Below are 20,912 nucleotides of genomic sequence, written 5' to 3' on the forward strand. Positions count from 1 at the left end.
GAGTCTTCTTTTGAATGTGAAACATTTTTTCTTTATTCTTAAAAGCGCGCGCTTTGCATTAGCGCTCTGGTCTTGGGAATGCACGAGGGTTTAATACCCTTATTAATTTCTTTTAATGCCCCGTTTCTCTTGCCTCTTCATTTTGAATTTTGCACTCAGAAAAAAACGGTTTCCTCTTCTCTGTAACTTCCCCCTTTTTCTCTCTTCCTTTCCGTTTCGCCTGAAGTTTGGATTTTTGTTTTTCTCTGTGACTGTTTCTATTTGAGAGGTGATTCTAATCCTTGTCGCTTCAGCTTTCAACTTTCTCCAGAGTTTTCTCCCTTTTTCCAGGTTGGTTTTTTCTTACCTTCTTCGTCGCTTGCATTATGTTATTTCCGGCTTTGACTTTAGAAAGTTTGAACCTTTTGTATCGCCATGCATCTGCTTGTTTATTGTTTGTGGGGGTATTTCTTGCTTTTGAAATGGTCCTTCTGTACTCTAGGGTTCGTGCCGTTTATTTTTCTTCTTTTGCGAACTACATGAACCTGCTTGCTTTCTCGAAAGATTGCTCCTTTGATGTCTTTCGCCATGTTGATAGTTATCTTTGCTGATAAATTTTGTAAAAGATAACGATGCTTTTTTATTTCTCTGAAAAAGGTTGTGTCTTTGATGACTTCTTCTTGATACGTTTTGTCATTTAGTTGGTTCGTTTGTTGACCGAGCCGAGACTGTGGGTCTGGAGGGTAGTTATTTTGATGGTTTTTTCTGTGGTTCGTGGCTTTCTATTCAGAGTGTCATTTTAGTTGAAAGGGGGTCATTATCTTCCTGTATCAAGGTGTAGGCTTGTAGGTTTTCCTGAGTCCTTGTTCTGTAACTGCCTCCAAAGGATGCCCCTGGATCTTTGGTGTGGGTCCTGGGGTTTTCGTTTGTTGCTTGTACTGTGCTGGATTATGTTGGCCGAGTTGTTTTGATTTTGTCCAAGATTTTTTTTAGTAATCCAATCTTCTTTTCTTGTTTGTAGGACTAGTTGGCCATGTCTTCTCACAAAAATATTGTAAAGACATCTTCTAAGGTTCCTGAGGGGATGTCCGATTGGTTGGACTCCCTTGTTTTAATGTGTGTTTCTGTGGTGAATGCTGAGTTCTGTGTGGAGCTTAGGAAACATCACCGCCTCTATAAGAGTAGAGATCAGGAAAGGAATTATGAATTGGTAGCACCTAATTCAGAGGAGAGGGTTTACTTCCCTGCTCTGACCCGGGGGGAGCACCCCTTCTTTTATGCTTACGACTATTTTTTCAACCAGTTGGACATCACTTTTCCCTTCACTTCTTTTGAGACCGATTATTGTGGTCGTGTAATGTAGCTCCGTCCCAGCTCCATCTGAACTCCTGGGGCTTTATCAAGATTTTTCAGCTTCTTTGTCAAGAGCTGGACGTTACTCCTTCTCAAACTCTTTTTCTTTATCTATTTGTTTTAACTAAGCCTGGGATTTCTTCAAAAAAGAAAGCCTCATGGGTTTGTTTTAGATCTGCACAAGGGCATAAGGTTTTTGCCATGTATGACGAGTCCTTTAGAGACTTCAAGAATTATTTTTTCAAGGTCCGAGCAGTTGAGGGAGTTCGGCCCTTTTTTCTGGAAGCAAATGATGAGCCAGCTTTCCCCTTGTGTTGGCAGCAGAATGTGGTGGTATCCCGTTATACATGGGAAATGCTCGACGAAATTGAGCAGGCTTTTGTAACTGTTTTGGAAGACATTTAGGGAGAACCTCCTCATCTGGACACTAAAAAATATTTGGGGGACCTATCCCTTGTCCAAACTGCATTGGGTATTATTTGATGTATTTTGTTTCACGCTTTTTCTTTGCTTTCTTCTTCTTTTTCTGGTTTGTAAAACTATTGATTTTCATTTTTCAGAAATGGCCAAGAATAATGACCCGATGAAGGCTTTTAAGAAGGCTAGAAAGGCTACTGCAGCCCAGAACATCTCGACCAGGGTGGATGGGGAAGGGTCCTCTCAGGTTCCGCCGAAGCCATCTGTGCCGAGCTCGCCTGGACCGAGGAGGATGATCCCTACTCCTCGAGTCTGTTTAGTTGATCCTCCGCAGTCTTCTGTTGCTACTTCTGGCGCTCCTCTAAACAAAAAACAAAAGACAACTGAGCCCTTTAACCTTGATGCCCCTGACTTTGACGCGGTTGAGTTTGTCGATCAGCAGATTGGTCCTTATGGTACCATTCCTACTGACGATATCTCTCTCCTTTGTCATTTGGACTTTATTACTCGGAGCAGCATCAAGATGGTACATATGGGAGTTGTCATGTACCAAACTGCCCAAGGTCTTCCCCTTCATGCTACCAAGGCCTTTATGGAGGAGGCTAAGCGGGAGTTCGACAGAATGAAGGGTTTGAAGGAGGAGCTCCAAGTGAAGTTGACCAAGCTGGAGAAGGAGTTAGAAGGCGAAAAGGCTAGCTCTATTACCTTGGCGGCTTCTGTGAGGTTGGCTGAAGACACGGCATTGAGGCACAAGGATAGCTATGTCACGACCCACAGGGAAGTAATGCGTCTCAGGGAGGAGTTGGAGTCTTCCCGGGCTGATTACGCTGAACTCCAAGGTCACCTTATAGGCAGCGTAAATGCTGCTTATGAGAACCTGAAGGAGCAGGTTCGGGTTCTTGCCCCTGAGCTTGACCTGACTCTCTTCAGCCTGGACAATGTTGTGAAGGACGGCAAGATTGTCTCTGACGACCCTGAAGACGATGATGTTGAACCTCCTTCTGTGCCTGCTGCCAAAGCCTCTGTGATGCCGACTTCTTCAGTTCCTTCACCTGAGGTTGGTCATCCCGAGTCAGAACCTGATTGTCGAATCTTGAACCAGGATGATGGGACAGTGGATGCTGTGCCTCTCCAGACTCGTCCCCCTTCTCCCCGTGTTGATACTGCTGAGAAGTCTTCGGATCCCCACTGTTTATTTTGAATTTTTGTGTAGATAGCCCGGCTTGTGGGCTTTTGAACTCTTTATATTTTGTAACTGGTGGTTCTGACTTTGCTACTTTCTTAGTTGCTTGTTTAGCAACTTTATTTTGAAAAACAAAGTAGTTTCCAAGCTCTTGGGGCTGATTTTGGTAGCCTCTTGAGTTTGTTTTTATTATAACTTTGTGTTTTTCATAACATATCTGTCTGCACCCGTCTTGGTACCTTTCTAGGTTTCGGGAGTGTTGGAACTTTGTTGTCTGACCTCTTTTGGATTGCCTTTATATTTCATACTTGTGGCTTGATTCCTTTGAGCCTTGGCCTGAAGTTATTTTTGGTAATTCGTTTTGTTTGGACCTTGTTCAAGTTTCTGTTAGGAATTACCTTGTTGGGAGGCCGACTTTGTCATGTCGGTTTCGTCCGAGTTATTGTTAGTAATCCTCTTTCTGGGACTTTGTTCAAGTCTCTTTCAGGGATTACTTCTGTAACTTTATGTTTTGGGCCAACTCCATCGTGTCGGGCCCTTCTAAGTTATTTTTGTAATCCTCTTTTTTGGACCTTGTTCATGTCTCTTTCAGGGATTACTTCTATAACTTTATGTTCTGGGACCGACTTCATCATGTCGGGCCCTTCTAAGTTATTTTTGTAATCCTCTTTCTTAGACCTTGTTCAGGTCTCTTTCAGGGATTACTTTTATAACTTTATGTTCTGGGGTCGACTTCATCATGTCGGGCCCTTCTAAGCTATTTTTGTAATCCTCTTTCTTGGACCTTGTTCAGGTCTCTTTCAGGAATTACTTTTATAACTTTATGTTCTGGGGCCGACTTCATCATGTCGGGGCCCTTCTAAGCTATTTTTGTAATCCTCTTTCTTGGACCTTGTTCAGGTCTCTTTCAGGGATTACTTTTATAACTTTATGTTCTGGGGCCGACTTCATCATGTCGGGCCCTTCTAAGTTATTTTTGTAATCCTCTTTCTTGGACCTTGTTCAGGTCTCTTTCAGGGATTACTTTTATAACTTTATGTTCTGGGGCCGAATTCATCATGTCGAGCCCTTCTAAGTTATTTTTGTAATCCTCTTTCTTGGACCTTGTTCAGGTCTCTTTCAGGGATTACTTTTATAACTTTATGTTCTGGGGCCGACTTCATCATGTCGGGCCCTTCTAAGTTATAGTAATCCTCTTTTATAGGGCTGGCCAGACCTCTTTCCAGGAATTTACTTTTATAACTTTGGTTATTTGTGTTCGACCAGTCCGACTTCTTTTCGTCGGCCGGTCTTTAAGTTATTTTTTAGCAATCTATTTATTTAAGACCTTGTCAGGTCCTTTCTATGGATCACTTTCGATAACTTCTTGCATTATTCTATTTTCATCTTTGCCGATTTTGTAGGGATTAGGCTTAATCCTCGTTTGGTTGACCTTTGATGAATTCGGTTTTCATCTTCGCTGGTCTTTATCGTGACCGTGCAGTGAATTTGATTTTCACTTTTTGCCGATCTGTAGCTTTATAATCGGGCGATGAATTTTTAGTGTTTCAGATTAATGCGTCTTGAGAATTTGTAGGAAATCTAAAAAAACCTTATTCAAGAGAAAATGCAAATATATACATGTTGAGATTTTATCCCTCTAAGTCGGGCAACTTGTAGATCCTTGGTTTGGCACCTCATTAAAAAACCTTTTCAGGAAAAAGAGTGTGCCTTGTCCTAAGATCCTTTATCACCCCTAACTATAGTACCTTCTCAGGTTGCAGGCGTGCCATGACCTAGGAAGCTCTCGCCTATCGAGTTCGGACAGTCTGTAGTAGCCCTTTCCAAGTACTTCTATGACTCGGTAGGGTCCTTTCCAGTTTGCTGCCAGCTTTCCTTCTCCAGGTCGAGTTGTTCCGATATCATTTTAGATTAGGATGAGGTCGTTCTCAGCAAAACCTTGCAGCACTACCTTTTGATTGTATCTCGAAGCCATTCGACGTTTTAATGCCTCTTCCCTGATCCGAGCTCTTTCTTGGACTTCTGGAAGTAGGTCGAGTTCTTCCCTTTGAAGTTGGGAGTTGGCTTCTTCGTTATAGTGGATTACTCTAGGCGACCCTTCTTCAATCTCCACTGGGATCATTGCCTCCATTCCGTACGCTAATCGGAAGGGTGATTCCTTTGTGGTGGAATGTGGCATTGTTCGATATGCCCATGGGACTTGTGGGAGCTCTTCGGCCCAGGCTTTTTTTGCGTCCTGTAATCTCCGTTTTAGCCCAGCCAATATGACTTTGTTGGCAGCTTCGGCTTGTCCATTGGCTTGGGGGTGTTCTACGGAAGTAAACTGGTGTTTTATGTTGAAGTCGGCCACTAACTTTCTAAAGCCTACATCTGTGAATTGGGTGCCATTGTCTATGGTGATGGAGTATGAAACCCTGAATCTTGTGACAATGTTCCTATATAGGAATTTCCGACTTCTTTGAGCAGTGGCGTTAGCTAGGGGTTCTTCCTCGATCCATTTTGTGAAATAGTCTACCCCTAATATGAGGAATTTAACTTGTCCCGATCCCTGAGGGAAGGGTCCGAGAAGGTCGAGTCCCCATTTTGCGAATGGCCAATGTGAGGTCACACTGATGAGTTCCTCTGGGGGGCAATATGAAAGTTGGAATGTTTCTGACATGGTGGACATGTCTTTACGAACTCTGTGGCTTCCTTTTATAGAGTTGGCCAATAAAATCCGGCCCGAAGTACTTTTTTGGTAAGTGCCTGGGCTCCGAGATGATTGCCATAGATGCCACTGTGTACTTCTTCTAAAACTTCCTTTGTGTTGGAAGTCAGTACACATTTTAACAATGGTATTGAAATTTCTCTTTTGTATAGAGTATTGTTTATGATAGTGTAGTATTGTACCTCTCTTTTTAACCTCTTTGCCTCCTTCTTATCTGTGGAAAGTTTCTGTTTTGAGGTAGTTAATTATGGGGGTCATCCATCCTTGATTCGGACTTGTTATGGCTAAGACTTTTTCTACTTCTGAGATTGACGGGTTCTGGAGCATTTCTTGGATGAGGCTTCTATTATTGCCCCCTGGTTTGGTACTGGCTAGTTTTGAGAGTGTGTCAGCTCGGGCATTCTGTTCTCGGGGTATGTGGCAGACCTCATATTTCCCGAGTTGTCCGAGTTGTTCCCTGGTTTTGTCCAGGTACTTTTTCATGGTGGGATCTTTGGCTTGGTAGCTCCCTGTTATTTGTCAAGTGACTACTTGTGAGTCGCTGAAGACGATAAGCTTTTGAGCTCCAACCTCCCTAGCCAGTTTCAAACCAGCTAGTAACGCCTCATATTCAACTTGGTTGTTTGAGGTAGGGAACCCGAATTTGAGGGAAAGTTCTATTTGGGTTCCTTGGTCGCTTTCTATTATCACACCCGCGTCGCTTCCAGTTTTATTTGAGGAACCATCTACATAGAGATTTCATTTTGTAGGGATTTTCGGGGTGTCTGTAAATTCTGCGATGAAGTCGACCAGGTATTGTGATTTGATGGCTGTTCGAGCTTTATATTGAAGGTCGAATTCAGATAACTCGACTGCCCATTGCAAGATTCTGCCTGCTAAGTCTGTTTTCTGCAAAATCCCCTTTATGGGTTGGTTGGTTCGAACCCTAATGGTGTGAGCTTGAAAATACAGACGCAGTCGTCGAGATGTTAGTATGAGAGCGTAGGCAAATTTTTCTATCCTTTGGTAGTTCAGCTCGGATCCTTGTAATGCTTTGCTGATAAAATATACAGGTTGTTGCCCACTGTCGTTTTCTCGGACTAATGCCGAGGCTACTGCCCGACTTTCTACTGCGAGGTATAATATAAGTGGTTCTCCTTCCCATGGCCAAGATAGGATAGGTGGCTGTCCCAGGAATCTTTTTAAATCTTGGAATTCTTGCTCGCACTCTGTTGTCCATTCAAACTTCTTTCCCTTCCTTAGAGTAGCATAGAAGGGGAGAGATCTTATTGCTGATCCCGCTAGAAATCTGGACAAGGCTGCCAATCTTCCATTAAGCTGTTGTACCTCTTTTACGCAAGTTGGGCTCTTCATATCGAGTATGGCCTGGCATTTATCTGGATTTGCCTCGATTCCTCTTTGTGTGCACATAAAACCCAAGAATTTGCCAGCTTCTACTGCAAAGGTGCACTTTGCAGTGTTAAGTCGCATGCCATGCCTCCTTATAGTGTCGAATACTTGGGTGAGGTCAGACAGTAATGTCTCTTCACTTTGTGTCTTTATTAACATGTCGTCCACGTAGACTTCCATGATTTTTTTTATATGATCCGTAAAAACCTTATTCATCAATCTCTGGTAAGTGGCTCCTGTGTTTTTGAGTCCAAAAGGCATGACGATGTAGCAGTAGTTTGTTTTTTGGGTTAAGAATGAAGTTTTTTCTTGGTCGGGCGGGTACATTGGGATTTGATTGTATCCCGAATATGCGTCCATAAATGAGAGTTATTTGTATCCGGAGGAGGCATCTACCAGAGCGTCGATACTTGGGAGTGAATAAGGATCTTTTAGGCAGGCTTTGTTGAGATCAGTGTAGTCGGTGCACATTCGCCACTTCCCATTCGATTTTTTTACCAAGACGACGTTAGCTAGCCATAGTGGGTACTTGACTTCTCTTATGAATCCTGCCTCCAGTAGAGCTTGTACCTGCTCTTCCACAGCTTGGGATCATTCTGGCCTGAGCTTTCTACGTCTCTGTTGTACTGGCCGAGATCCTGGGTAGACTGCTAGCTTGTGGCACATTAATTTGGGGTCTATGCCTGGCATGTCAGCAGCCTTTCATGCAAAGAGGTCGATGTTATCTCGTAAGAACCATACAAGTGATTCTTTTGTATCTCTTTTTAGGATTGTACCGATATTGGTTGTTTTGTCCGGGGTATCTCCGTTCCGGACTTTTTCTATTTCACCTTCAGGTTGTAGGTGGAGTTCTTTTCGCCTCTGAACTCCACCGAGTTCGATACTGTGGAATTCTTCTCCTCTGCCTCTGAGGTTTAGACTTTTGTTGTAATAGTGGCGCACCATCTTTTGGTCTGCTTTTATTGTAGCTATCCATTCTGTAATTGGAAACTTCATGCATAGATGTGGGGTCGAGACTACTGTGCCGAGCTGATTTAACGTTGTCCGACCTATTAAGGCGTTGTAGGCTGAACTCACGTTGACCACGATGTAGTCTATCTTGAGTGTTCTTGACTGGTTTCCTTTTTCGAAGGTCGTGTGTAGTGAGATGTATCCAAGAGGATGAACTGGAGTCTCTCCCATTCCGAACAGGTTGTTTGGATATGCTCTGATTTCTTTTTCTTCCAGGCCGAGTTTGTCAAAGGCCGTTTTAAACAAGATGTCATCGGAGCTTCCTTGGTCTACCAGTGTGCGGTGGAGATTTGCGTTTGCCAGTATAATAGTGATGACCATGGGATCGTCGTGTCCTGAGATGATACCGGATGCGTCTTCTTTGGTAAAAGTAATTGTGGGGATGTCGGGTGCTTCCTCCTTTCCCTCGACATGATATACTTCTTTAAGATATCTTTTGCGAGATGATTTGGAGATTCCTCCTCCCGCAAATCCTCCATGTATCATGTGGACGTGTCTTTATGGTGTACGAGGTGATCGCTCTGTTCGTCCGACATCTTCGTCCCTTCTTCTTTTTCTTTGCTCATCATCTCGGGTGGCCAGGTATCGATCTAATTTTCCTTCTCTTACTAATTTTTCTATGACATTTTTTAGGTCAAAGCATTTGTTGGTGGAATATCCGCGAATTCGATGGTATTCGCAATATTCAGTCCGATTTCCTCCTCCTTTTTTGTCTTTGAGTGGTCGAGCTGGGGGTATTTTTTCGATATGGCAAACTTCTCTGTAGACATCCATAAGGGACACCCGAAGAGGGATATAATTGTGGTATTTTTTTATTTTTTCTCCATGTTGATCTTCTTTCTTTTTGGACTCTTTATCCTTATCTCGAGAGGAGTAGGTGAATCCGGATTTTGAAGTCTCTCCTAGTCGAGAGTTCTCCTCCATGTTGATGTACTTCTCTGCTCATTCTTGCACTTCGTTTAGAGATGTGGGATGTTTTTTTTATATAGATTGGCTAAAAGGTCCCTCTCGCAAGCCATTGATGAGACCCATAATGGTGGCCTCCATTGGTAGGCTTTGTATGTCCAGACATGCTTTGTTGAATCTTTTCATGTAGCTGCGAAGACTTTCCCGTTCTCCTTGTTTGATTCCTAATAGACTCGGGGCGTGCTTCATTTTGTCTTTTTGGATGGAGAATCTGGCCAAAAACTTCTTGGCTAAGTTGTCGAAGCTTGAAATGGACCTTGGAGGTAGATTGTCGAACCATCTAATTGTTGTCTTTATTAAGGTAGTCGGGAAGGCTTTGCAGCGAACTGCATCTGAGGCGTCGGTGAGGTACATTCTACTTCTAAAATTATTGAGATGATGGCTGGGGTCTGCTGTGCCATCATACAAAGTCATGTCGGGGAGTTTGAAGTCTTTTGGGATTTTGGTCCTCATGATCTCTTTGGTGAATGGGTCTTGGTCCTTACGGGAGTCATCGTCGTGTCCAGATCGAGTATTTTTTGCCTTGAGATCTGCTTTGAGTTTTAGGAGCTTGTCCTCTAACTCATGGCGTCGCCTAACTTCCCTTCATAGGTCTCTCTCAGCTTCTCGTTGATGCTCTACCTCTTTTTCTAGTTGCTTTAAGCGATATTGAAGTGCCTCCACTGCTCCCATATTTGGTGAATCGTTGTTTTTGTTAGGTTGAGGGGTATCTTTTGGTGTAGTGTCCGCGTTCTTGTACGGCGTTCTATCTTCTAGATCTGAATCGTGGTTGTTGTCATGGTTGTCCGCCATGGTGATGGGATGACTTCCGGGTCCCCGGCAACGGTGCCAATGTTCCGAGGGTTACCTGAAACTGTAGGTCGATCTCGAATGAGATCTTCTGTTCTGGTTGGAGATGACGTGTCCGGCTGGTGGACGGCGGCCGGAGCTGTCGTGTCCGACTTGTTGGACTAGGTGCGCTGCTGATCCTTTGTCACCGGAGGGTGGTGGTACCTACAAGGGACTTCGATGCTTAAGTTAGCACGGGTATTAAGCAGGTTTTTAGTAGAATCAGAGTATGAGTTATACCTGGGTGCTCCAGTGTATTTATAGAGGTGTGATAGTGACCTTTTTTTAGATAAGTTAGTTATCTTATCTTATCTTATCTTATCTTATCTTATCTTTGGGTGAGGTCAGCTTATCTTCAAGGGAACCGCCCTTCTCTCTGTAGACTTGGGCTGCCTTTGGATTTGGGTTGTGTTTCTCGATTTTGGGCCCTCTTTGGGCTTTCCTGTCGATTTGTCTGAGCTCTTTAGGAAGAGGTCGGATGGTTTGACCTAAAGAGGTCGGTCGCTTTGTCGCTAGTCATCCCGGTTCGGACATCTCGACCCAGGGTATGAACAGTACTCATGTGCTCCACTCTATGTCAATTAGGTGATGCAAACAAAAATTCAAAGTGTGCCATTGATTAATGTGTGAGTTCCATATGTTTCTTGGTCCGTTAAGTTCTCTTGCACATCAACCAATTTCCATTCTTTATCTATTTCACAATTGCTTGATTATTACTTAATGTTTTCATGCTTCTTTATTACTTGTTTGTTTGTCATAACCTACAAGTTTCCTTTAGAGTATCTCAAGCACACTAGAATGAGTGAAGTGCATACTTCTTTTGTGCAATTGTGACGTAGCTTTCAAGAGCTAGTGTGCGAGTTTTAAATCTCGAGAAAACTTAGAATTCACATATTATCTTCCTTAATGTCACAGACTTATTGACTCACTTCATTTTGGTGATTCATACCTCATTCCAATAATATATGCTTCCTTGCTTTTGCATTTACTTGTCTTACCATCCTATTTTCTATCTTTCAAGATGATTTACCATAAGCAAAAAGGAAAGTAGAAGAAAAAACATGCGGCATCCGGTTGATCCACCAGCTAAAGGTGGTAATCCGTGAAGTCACCGTACCCCCGTGCTCATCTTTGAATGCATCGAGGACGATGCAAATTTTTAAGTGTGGGGAGGTCGTCTGACCGAATCAGCAATTTTTGCGTGAAAAAGTTCTAATCCAAATACTTTCACATTTCATATTTTTTTCTACTATTACTGTCATTTAGAATTCTTAGTTACATTTTCTCAATGTGCATATATATAATAAGCTTAGTCAATTTGATGAAATTTTTAAGAAAATTTTCCATTATATAGGGCATTGACATCTCAATTAATTTGAGTTAAAATAATTTTTCATTGAAACTTACTTGAATTATATATTGTGGAACATGTTTTTGAGCTAGAACACATAAACTTGTGAGTTTTGAGCCTAATTGTGTGGTTGCATCATATTAACCACTATTTTCATTCTTGTGTGTATTATTCTCTTTCTATGATTGTAATCTTTGATTTGTTTGATTCTTTATATTCATTATTTGTGTATAAATGTATTTATATGATTGAGACCTTTATTTTATTTGAGCTCACTTACCCAAATAGCTTACCTTGTATCAACCATTGTTAGCCAATTTTGAGCCTATTTTAATCCTCTTTTGTTTTTAATTTTAGCACATTACTACCCCTAAGTGAAAAATAATAAATATCCTTAATTTGGATCTTTGATTAGTTTAGGCTAGTGAGAGTGTGTATCATTTAAGTATGGAAAAGTTTGGAAATATTGGTTGAGATAAAAGTGTATTTTTGTATTTTTGTTGAAAATCTTGGGAATTGGGTACATGTTCATGCATTCAATACTTAAACCATATGCATTAGTCCTTTGTGTGTGTGTGTGTGTGTGTGTGTGTGTGTGTGTGTGTGTGTGTGTGTGTGTGTGTGTAAAGGCAATAAAAAGGGGACAAATATTAACCCCAAAGGAAAGTAATAAGAATAATGCATATGTGATGTGAATTGAAAAGAATGCATGTGTGTGGAAAAGTAAAATAATGGGTAGCTAGATTTTGTATTAGAATTGTATAGGTTGTTATATGTGTTAGGTGAGAGTTTAAGTTAATCAAAGATTCAAATTCTAGTCCACTTGACCATATACATCCTCACCTTTACCCTAGCCCCCATTACAACCCTTGAAAAGTCCTCATAATATATGTATGTATGCATTGAATAATTGTTGATTGTTAGATGAAAAACAAATCTTAGAAAGCATGATTAGAGGAGAATTGAGTGAAAATCAACCCTAAACACTTGAGCAACTAGAGCGTATACACATCCGGTGAGGGGTTCGATTGCTCGATTCTATGTAATTCCACCGGTTATTATTTCTTATCTAGCAAGTTTGTAAATTCTTTTAAATGATTCAATTCAATTATGGATTTGATTTGATTGTCATTGCTTTAGCCCTTATATATATATATATATATATATATATATATATATATATATATATATATATATATATTATTAGAATTTGATTTATTTTGACCAAGTAGTTGGATGCATTTAAATAGGTTGCATTTAGATAGTATGCATTGAATAATTATTAAAACCCCTTTCTTGTCTTTCTTGAATTTAGCATGAGGACATGATATTATTTAAGTGTGGGAAGATTGATAAACCACAATTTTATGGTTTATCTTGTATTGAATTTGGTAAATTTTATCAACTTTTCCTACATTTATTCACTAAAATAGCATAGTTTTATGAATTTTTTCTAATTGTGCTTAGTGATTAAAAACATGCTTTTTAGCCCTTTAATTCACTAAATTTAATTCACTTCGATTCCACTCGATGCCTTGATGTGTTTGTTTAGTGATTTTAGGCTTAGGAAGCAAGGATTGGATCAAAGAAGTGAAAAAAGAAATGCAAGGTGGAGACTTCATGAAGAATGAGGATTTGGTGAAATTCATGTCCACGCGTACGCGTGAGTGAGAGTTTCATCAGGCCACGCGTACGTGTGACATCTCGTGTATGCATGATACTTGGCACGTGACCAACTTAAAGAAAATGTAGCTGGCCCAAATCCAACTCATTTCTGAAGTATTTCATGCAATTCTCAAGGAAGAACAAAAGGGAGAGCAATTAGGTGTAGTTTAAAGTCATGTTTTAGGTTATATTCTAGAGAGAGAAGCTCTCTTTTTTTCTCTAGAATTAGGATAGATTTAGGTTAATTTCTCTTAGATTTAGGGTTTAATTCTTGTCTTGATTTAGTTTTTCTTGCAATTTCTTGTTCTTACATATTTGTTTTCTTAGTTTTACTTGCTATTTCCTTTATTTTGTTACTTTCATGTTATGAACTCTTGTTAATTTCAATTTCTATTAATGCAATTTATGTTTTCATGTTTATTGTTGCTTCTTTAATTGTTGTTATTGTTATCTTGCAATTGTTAGCCTTAAATTTTATTATTATTACAATCTTATCATGCTTTTCTTTTATGCCTTTCAAGTATTTGATAAAATGCTTGGTTGGATTTTAGAGTAGATTTTTGTGTTCTGGGCTTGGATTGAGTAATTTGGAGACTCTTGAATTGTCAAAATCTCTTGTTGATTGGTAATTGAAGGTTGCTAGTTAACTTGAATTCGACTAAAGCTAATCTTTTATTAGGAGGAATCTAGTCAATTTCGCTCACTTGAATTTTCTCCAATCGTTAGAGGATAACTAGGTGAAAGTAATTTACACTTACCATCACAATTGAGGATGATAATGAGGATAGGAATTTCAATTCTCAACCCTTACTAAGACTTTTCTTAGTTGTTAGCTCTAATTTCTTGTTTATCATATTGAAATTCCCCAAAATATCTCATAACCAATAATATGTACACTTCCCTACAATTCCTTTGAGAAACGACTCGAGGTTTAAATACTCTCAGTTTTTATTGGCTTGCATTTGTGACAAACAAATTAAACTTTGATTGAGGGTTGTTTGTCGGTTTGGATCTATACTTCGACGAGATTATTTTTGTGAAAATTCTAACCGACGATTTCCCTCCGTCAAGCTGACATGGCTTCGGGATCGTGTCCGACAGATGCCACCAGGTACTGATCCCTTCGACAGTATGCGAGGTGCTACATATTATTAATGACTGGAGGTTACCCGAGTCCAATAATCAGGTTCATCTCCAGTGGCTCCCGCTATTAGACGACTTTGTGAGGTGCCATAGTCGGTCATGGGGATCTGTGGTGCTAGCATGGACATACCATTCCTTATGCTAAGCGGCACACCGATCCACCACAGACATCACTGAGTGCACTCCTCTGCTGGTTTCTTGGATATACCAGAGGTTTCCTAAGTGGTGTCTGCCTGAGCGATAGAATCACATGTTTCCTATGGCTGCGAGGTAACTGTTTAAATTAGTTTTACTACTCTTCATTTTTGCTTAACATTAGTAATACAGATTGATTAATTATGGTTAATATTGCAACTGTCCACAAGTTGATTAGGATGACACAGTAGAGTAGGGACCAGCACGAGCAGAGGGTCTGCAGATGGCGTCAGAAGTTGTATCAGATGAGGTAAGCCATGTGTCATTTTATTTTGTTTGGTTGCATAGATTAGTCAAATTTTTTATAGCATATGTTACTGACACCTCTTTCAATGCGTCCATTGTAGTTTCCGTGGATGACGTACGACGACCCTGCTCTGCAAGATATTTGCCCCCTATGGCTTAAGAAGGAGGCAGAGTGGGGGACATAGATGTCTGTTGTCCCCCTTGTATGCTTCAACATAGTGGAGTTCTACTATCCGAACCATGTAAAGTGTCAGTTCAATGACGAGCAGCCGGTGCCTGAGGACCCAGTGAACGTTGATAAGTTCCTGACAACCACTGGCCGGGGCGAAAATGCATGGTGGCCGACCAAGCTGTATGACTGGTACGACCGGTGGTGTGCTCGGTTTTAGGAGGGACATCGCATATTCCTTCAGTCATGCTTCGACTATCGACCGACGCAGGAGTACTAGGACTGGTGGAGAGTGACATGCCGTGTTCGACACTTGTCGGGGCAGGACGTCCTAGATGACCCCAAGTTGGTGGATTTACTAGGAGACGTGCAACCATCAGCAAGCCAGCTGAGGGACATTCTAGACTTTTTCCGAGACGTCTTTGATCATCGTCGGCAGGCCAGGAAAGTTCAGTCGGACACCAGGAGGCCTACCAGACGAGAGACGGGTGTCAGAAAGCGTGGAGGTACTGCAGGACGCCGCAGAGACAGGGTCAGGCAGTGCAGAGAGCGCTTGGACGTAGAGTATGACGAGGAGGCAAAGTATCACCGACATGAGGAGCACGATGATATCCCACAGGACCATGGTGACTCGCCTCCTCCTCTACCTCCTCCACCACATCCCCCATCCGGGTCAGGCTCAGGGTTGGTTGAGCTGATTGGGATGTTGCCCCTCCTAGTTGGCATGACATCGGTCCATCCAGCAGTCGCCATGAGGAGTCGCTAATGCACCACTATTTCGTGGTATATCTTGTGCTTAATTGAGTGGATTTTATCCACTATTCTCACACTTATTCATGTAAATTGCATGTTTTACATTTTCCTTCCTGATTTTGTGCTATGATTGAAAACATGTTTCTTTGGTCGTAATTTAGCTAATTTTAATCCTCTCTTATTACCATTCGATGCCATGATATGTGTGTTAAGTTTTTTCAGAGATTACAGGGCAGGGATGGCTTAGAGGATGGAAAGGAAGCATGCAAAAGTGGAAGGAATACAAGAAATTGAAGGAACTGCAAAGTTGTCAGCCCTGACCTCTTCGCATTCAATCGATCATAACTTGAGCTACAGAGGTCCAAATGAGGCGGTTCCAGTTGCGTTGGAAAGCTAACATCCGGGGCTTCGAAATGATATATAATTTACCATCGTGGCCATGCAGCTAGGTGAGGCGCATGCGCACTTGACGCGCACGCGCACATTGGCAAAAAGTCCATCGGCGTGCACGCGCACCTGGCGCGTAAGCGCAACATGCGCGACGTACTACCACTGCAGAAATAACTGGGGGCAATTTCTGAACTGTTTTTGATCCAGTTTTTTGCCCAAAAAATACAGATTAGAGGCTACTGAGTGGAGGAATCAAACACAACTTCTCATTATTCACAATTTAGGTTTTAGATGTAGTTTCTAGAGAGAGAGGCTCTCTCCTCTCTCTAGGTTTTAGGATTCCTCTTAGTTTAGGTTTATTTCTTCTCAATTCCAGGTTCAATGTTCCTTTAATTTAGTTTCTCTTCTATTTTTATTTGTCCTAGTACTTTGATTTATCTATTCTTCTTGTTGATTCTCTTCTTTTACAATTTGGATTATGAACCCTTCATGTTATATTTGATTTTATAATTAATGCAATTTGAGGTATTTCATATTTATGATTTTAATTTAGCTTTTTACATTCTTAGATTGAATTGATTAACTGGAGACACTTGAGTTATCAAACTCCTTGTTGATTGATAATTGAAAGTTGCTGGTTGATTTGGATCCCTCTAAAGCTAGTCTTTCCTTAGGAGTTGACTAGGACTTGAGGAATCAAATTAATTAGTCCACTTGACTTCCCTTTATTTAGTAAGGGCTAACTAAGTAGGAGCAATGAACAATTCTCATCACAATTGATAAGGATAACTAGGATACGACGTCCAGTTTTCATACCTTGCCAAGAGTTTTCTTAATTATTAATTTAATTTTCTTGTGATTTATTTCCTTGTTCCTTATTTCAAAAACCCAAAAATATACTTTTCCGTAACCAATAATAAATACACCTCCCTGCAATTCCTTGAGAGACGACCCGAGGTTTAAATACTTCGGTTATTAATTTTTATTGGGTTTGCTTTAGTGACAAACAAATTTTTGTACGAAAGGATTATTGTTAGTTTAGAAACTATACCTGTAACAAGAACTTACTTGTGAAATTCTAAACTGTCAAAAATCCGTTTGTCAGTCGCTGATTGATGAGATAGACATTGATGAGGCCTTTTAACTTCACACCACTGACCAGCCCACCATACAACGCATTGCGGACCAGTCCCGGACAAGTTGAGAATAGAGCATGGGTCAGCCATACCATCACCCTTCTGCCCCCTGCTTCCACCACTGTATGGGTTCCCTACATATCCCCGGGCTCTGGAACATACTCCAGTTCACATCTGGGACCTGGTGCTCAGTATGCGACACCGCCATATATGGATTACGGCCGATTGATGATGGCGTCCCAGCCGATGCCGCCACCACCTCTTCCTCCGCCTTATCACCCTTCGTATCGGCCGGTGTCGTACTCCGACAACTATGCTGCACCGTGCCTTCCAGGTCCATCGCATCCGGAGACGCAGCCACAGGCACCCAAGTATCACCCACATCCTCAAGCGGACTGATGAGCGGATATTTTATACGCTTTTTGGGGATAATTTCATATAGTTTAGAGTGTGTTTTAGTTAGTTTTTAGTCTATTTCTAGTAGTTTTTAGGAAAAATTCATATTTCTGGACTTTACTATGAGTTGTGTGTTTTTCTGTAATTTCAGGTATTTTTCTGGCTGAAATTGAAGGAGCTGAGCAAAAATCTGATTCAGGCTGAAAAAGGACTGCTGATGCTGTTGGATTCTGACCTCCCTGCACTCAAAGTGGATTTTCTGGAGCTACAGAACTCGAAATGGCATGCTTCCAATTGCGTTGGAAAGTAGACATCCAGGGCTTTCCAGCAATATATAATAGTCCATACTTTGCACAAGGATAGACGACGTAAACTGGCGTTCAACGCCAGTTCTCTGCCCAATTCTGGCGTCCAGCGCCAGAAAAGGATCAAAAACTGGAGTTGAACGCCCAAACTGGCATAAAAACTGGCGTTCAACTCCACAAATGGCCTCTGCACGAAATCTCAGCCCCAGCACACACCAAGTGGGCCCCGGCACACCAAGTGGGCCCCAGAAGTGGATATCTGCATCATCCATCATAGTCCACTCATATTTTGTAACCCTAGGCTACTAGTTTAGTATTTAAACAACTTTTAGAGACTTATTCTGTATCTCATGACATTTCAGATCTAAACTTTGTATTCTCTGACGGCATGAGTCTCTAAACCCCATTGTTGGGGGTGAGGAGCTCTGCTGTGTCTCAATGAATTAATGCAAGTATTCCTGTTTTCCATTCAAACACGCTTGTTCCTATCTAAGATGTTCATTCGCGCTTAACTGTGATGAAGGTGATGATCTGTGACATTCATCACCTTCCTCAAACCATGAACGTGTGCCTGACAACCACCTCCGTTCTATATCCGATTGAATGAGTATCTCTTAGATTCTTTAATCAGAATCTCCGTGGTATAAGCTAGAACTGATGGCAGCATTCATGAGAATCCGGAAAGTCTAAACCTTGTCTGTGGTATTCCGAGTAGGATTCAAGGATTGAATGACTGTGACGAGCTTCAGACTCCTGAAGGCTGGGCGTTAGTGACAGATGCAAAAGGATAGTAAATCCTATTCCAACCGGATCGAGAACCAACCGGTGATTAGCCGTGCTGTGACAGAGCGCGTGAGCGTAGTTTTCACTGGAAGGATGGAAGGTAGCCATTGACAACGGTGATCCACCAACACACAGCTTGCCATAGGAGGATGTGCGTGCTTGAATCAGAAGACAGAGGAAAGCAGAGATTCAGAAGACAAAGCATCTCCAAAACTCCAACATATTCTCCATTACTACACAACAAGTAACTTTTAATTTATGCTCTACTGGTTATTCATAATTCAACTGATAAACATAATTGACTTCCTGACTAAGATTTACAAGATAACCATAGATTGCTTCAAACCAACAATCTCTGTGGGATTCGACCCTTACTCACGTAAGGTATTACTTGGACGACCCAGTGCACTTGCTGGTCATGTGTGCGAAATTGTAAGAGAGTAATGTGTGCGAAATTGTAAGAGAGTAACAATTTTGTGCACCAAGTAACAATTTTGTGCACCACGGACCCATGTGTGAGAAGACCTCAGAGAAAGGCGCAACCTCCGCCATGTGGCACCGGCCATCGATGACTTTTTCAGGGTGATCACCACCGATGACTTCAGATAGTTTCTAATGTATGTTGTTACTTTTGTTATTAACATTGCTGTATTTCAATGCACTTTGATGTATTTATATAAGAGTAGTTACAATTTGATGTACTTTGATAAGGTGACATTCGATGTATTTTGGTTTCCTAGTTTGTTATGAATTCATCGTTTTGTGCATGTTAATAAAAAATGTCATTATGGTTTGTATCGCAATAGTTAGAGTTCAATCAAAATTTGGAATGAGAAATGTTTAGAATTCATTGTACTTAATGATTCAAATTTGGAATACAAATTACTGCAAATGAAAATAGAACAAACAGAAACATTACACACTTCCACCTGAACATATGGACTACAATGAAAAAATCCTAAGCCAAACACATACAAAGTAATAACCGTCAACTAGGTGTCGTCCATCTGCTAGTTTGGACAACCTCTTCGGGTATGACCGGTTTGCCTGCATAATCCGCACCGTTTCTCTTCGTACTCGCCCTCGTCCATCTCATTCCGAAACCTTGTGAAAATCGGTCTATCGATGGACTTCCTGCACATGGCAGGGTTAGGTCGGAGGCGTGTCCCATACCAGTCTGGCCAAAGTTTCTCATCTAGTATCGGTGGAAACTCCAACTAGTATACCGTAAACACAGCCTGCTGTGTGTACACTGGATGGACGTATGGTCCTCATTTGATACTTGCGATGGCACACGTGGCCAGAGCATGAAGACATGGAAAATAGAGTGACTGGAAAAGGCCACAGTAACACGTGCCTTTCGTCAGGCGAACACGGAATAACCCCTGCGACCAACCCTCGAATGGCTCCAACTCTTCAACCACAAACACAAAAGCCCGTCTGTCGCAGTGAGTGACGCGCATCTTTGAGATTCCCTCTCTATTCTTCTCAATAGCCACCATAAGCCACTGCGTAAACTAATTACCCGTCACTGGCTGTGCATGTGCCTCCCGTCCCTTCCTCACGAACAACTGCTGCAGTCTCTCCCGTCCCTTCTTGTTTATGTGACTATGAAGAAGAAGAACATGATTAGTTTTTACAATAGAAACTAGAATAGTTGTAAAAATATTTTGATAATGGTCAAGATGACTATATAACTTTTATGTCAATCTACATCGACATTTAACCTTTACATAAACAAATTAACATGGCGCGCAAACAATTTGCGATAAACTTAAAAAGTCTTCGTTAACTAAAAAATCAGTCTTACAACGTCAAATAACAAATGTCGAGATGAGTATCTTTTATTTTTTAAGGATTTTATAGTACAATGAAAAATTTGTTAAGAACTCATATTGGGTATTTACAAAAAGATTATAAAAACATTATTTTTCCTCCTTAAAAGAAGAGTAAAATAACAAATAAATATCTAAAAATTTATACTTCAAATAAATTAGTTTTTGAAAAAAATATCAATAAAATCCTTTACGATAACAAATATGGATATATTATTTTTAGATTAGTCCCTATAATCATGATAGAAGATTATAATTTAAGAGTGAATACCCGTTCTACGGCCTTGATAATTTCTTTAAAGGACTACGAGGTCTTTAATAAAAAATAAAATCCATTTTGGCCTTTGATATTTAACTTTTTGAGACTGATTAGTTCCTCTGTTAATGATTTCTTTCTAGAACATACTTATATAACACGTTAATCACTAATATATCTTTTATTTAATTTTTATAAGTAAAAATAATTTAAAAATCACTAATATTTTTTAATTTTAGACAATAAATTTAGCCAATATATTTGAAAAAGATAACAAAAAAAACTAAATAGCCGTGATAATTACCTCTAAAAGATAATGAGATTTCTAACAAAAAGAATTTATCAATCCCAGTTGGCTCTTAACGGATAAATCAACAGTTTAATATGTTATATAGGCTTATTCTGTTAATACAAAAAGACTAATCAGTAAAAAAAAAAAGTAAAGATCAAAGACTA

This window comes from Arachis hypogaea, chromosome 14 (genome assembly GCF_003086295.3).
Source record: "Arachis hypogaea cultivar Tifrunner chromosome 14, arahy.Tifrunner.gnm2.J5K5, whole genome shotgun sequence".
Lineage (NCBI taxonomy): Eukaryota > Viridiplantae > Streptophyta > Magnoliopsida > Fabales > Fabaceae > Arachis > Arachis hypogaea.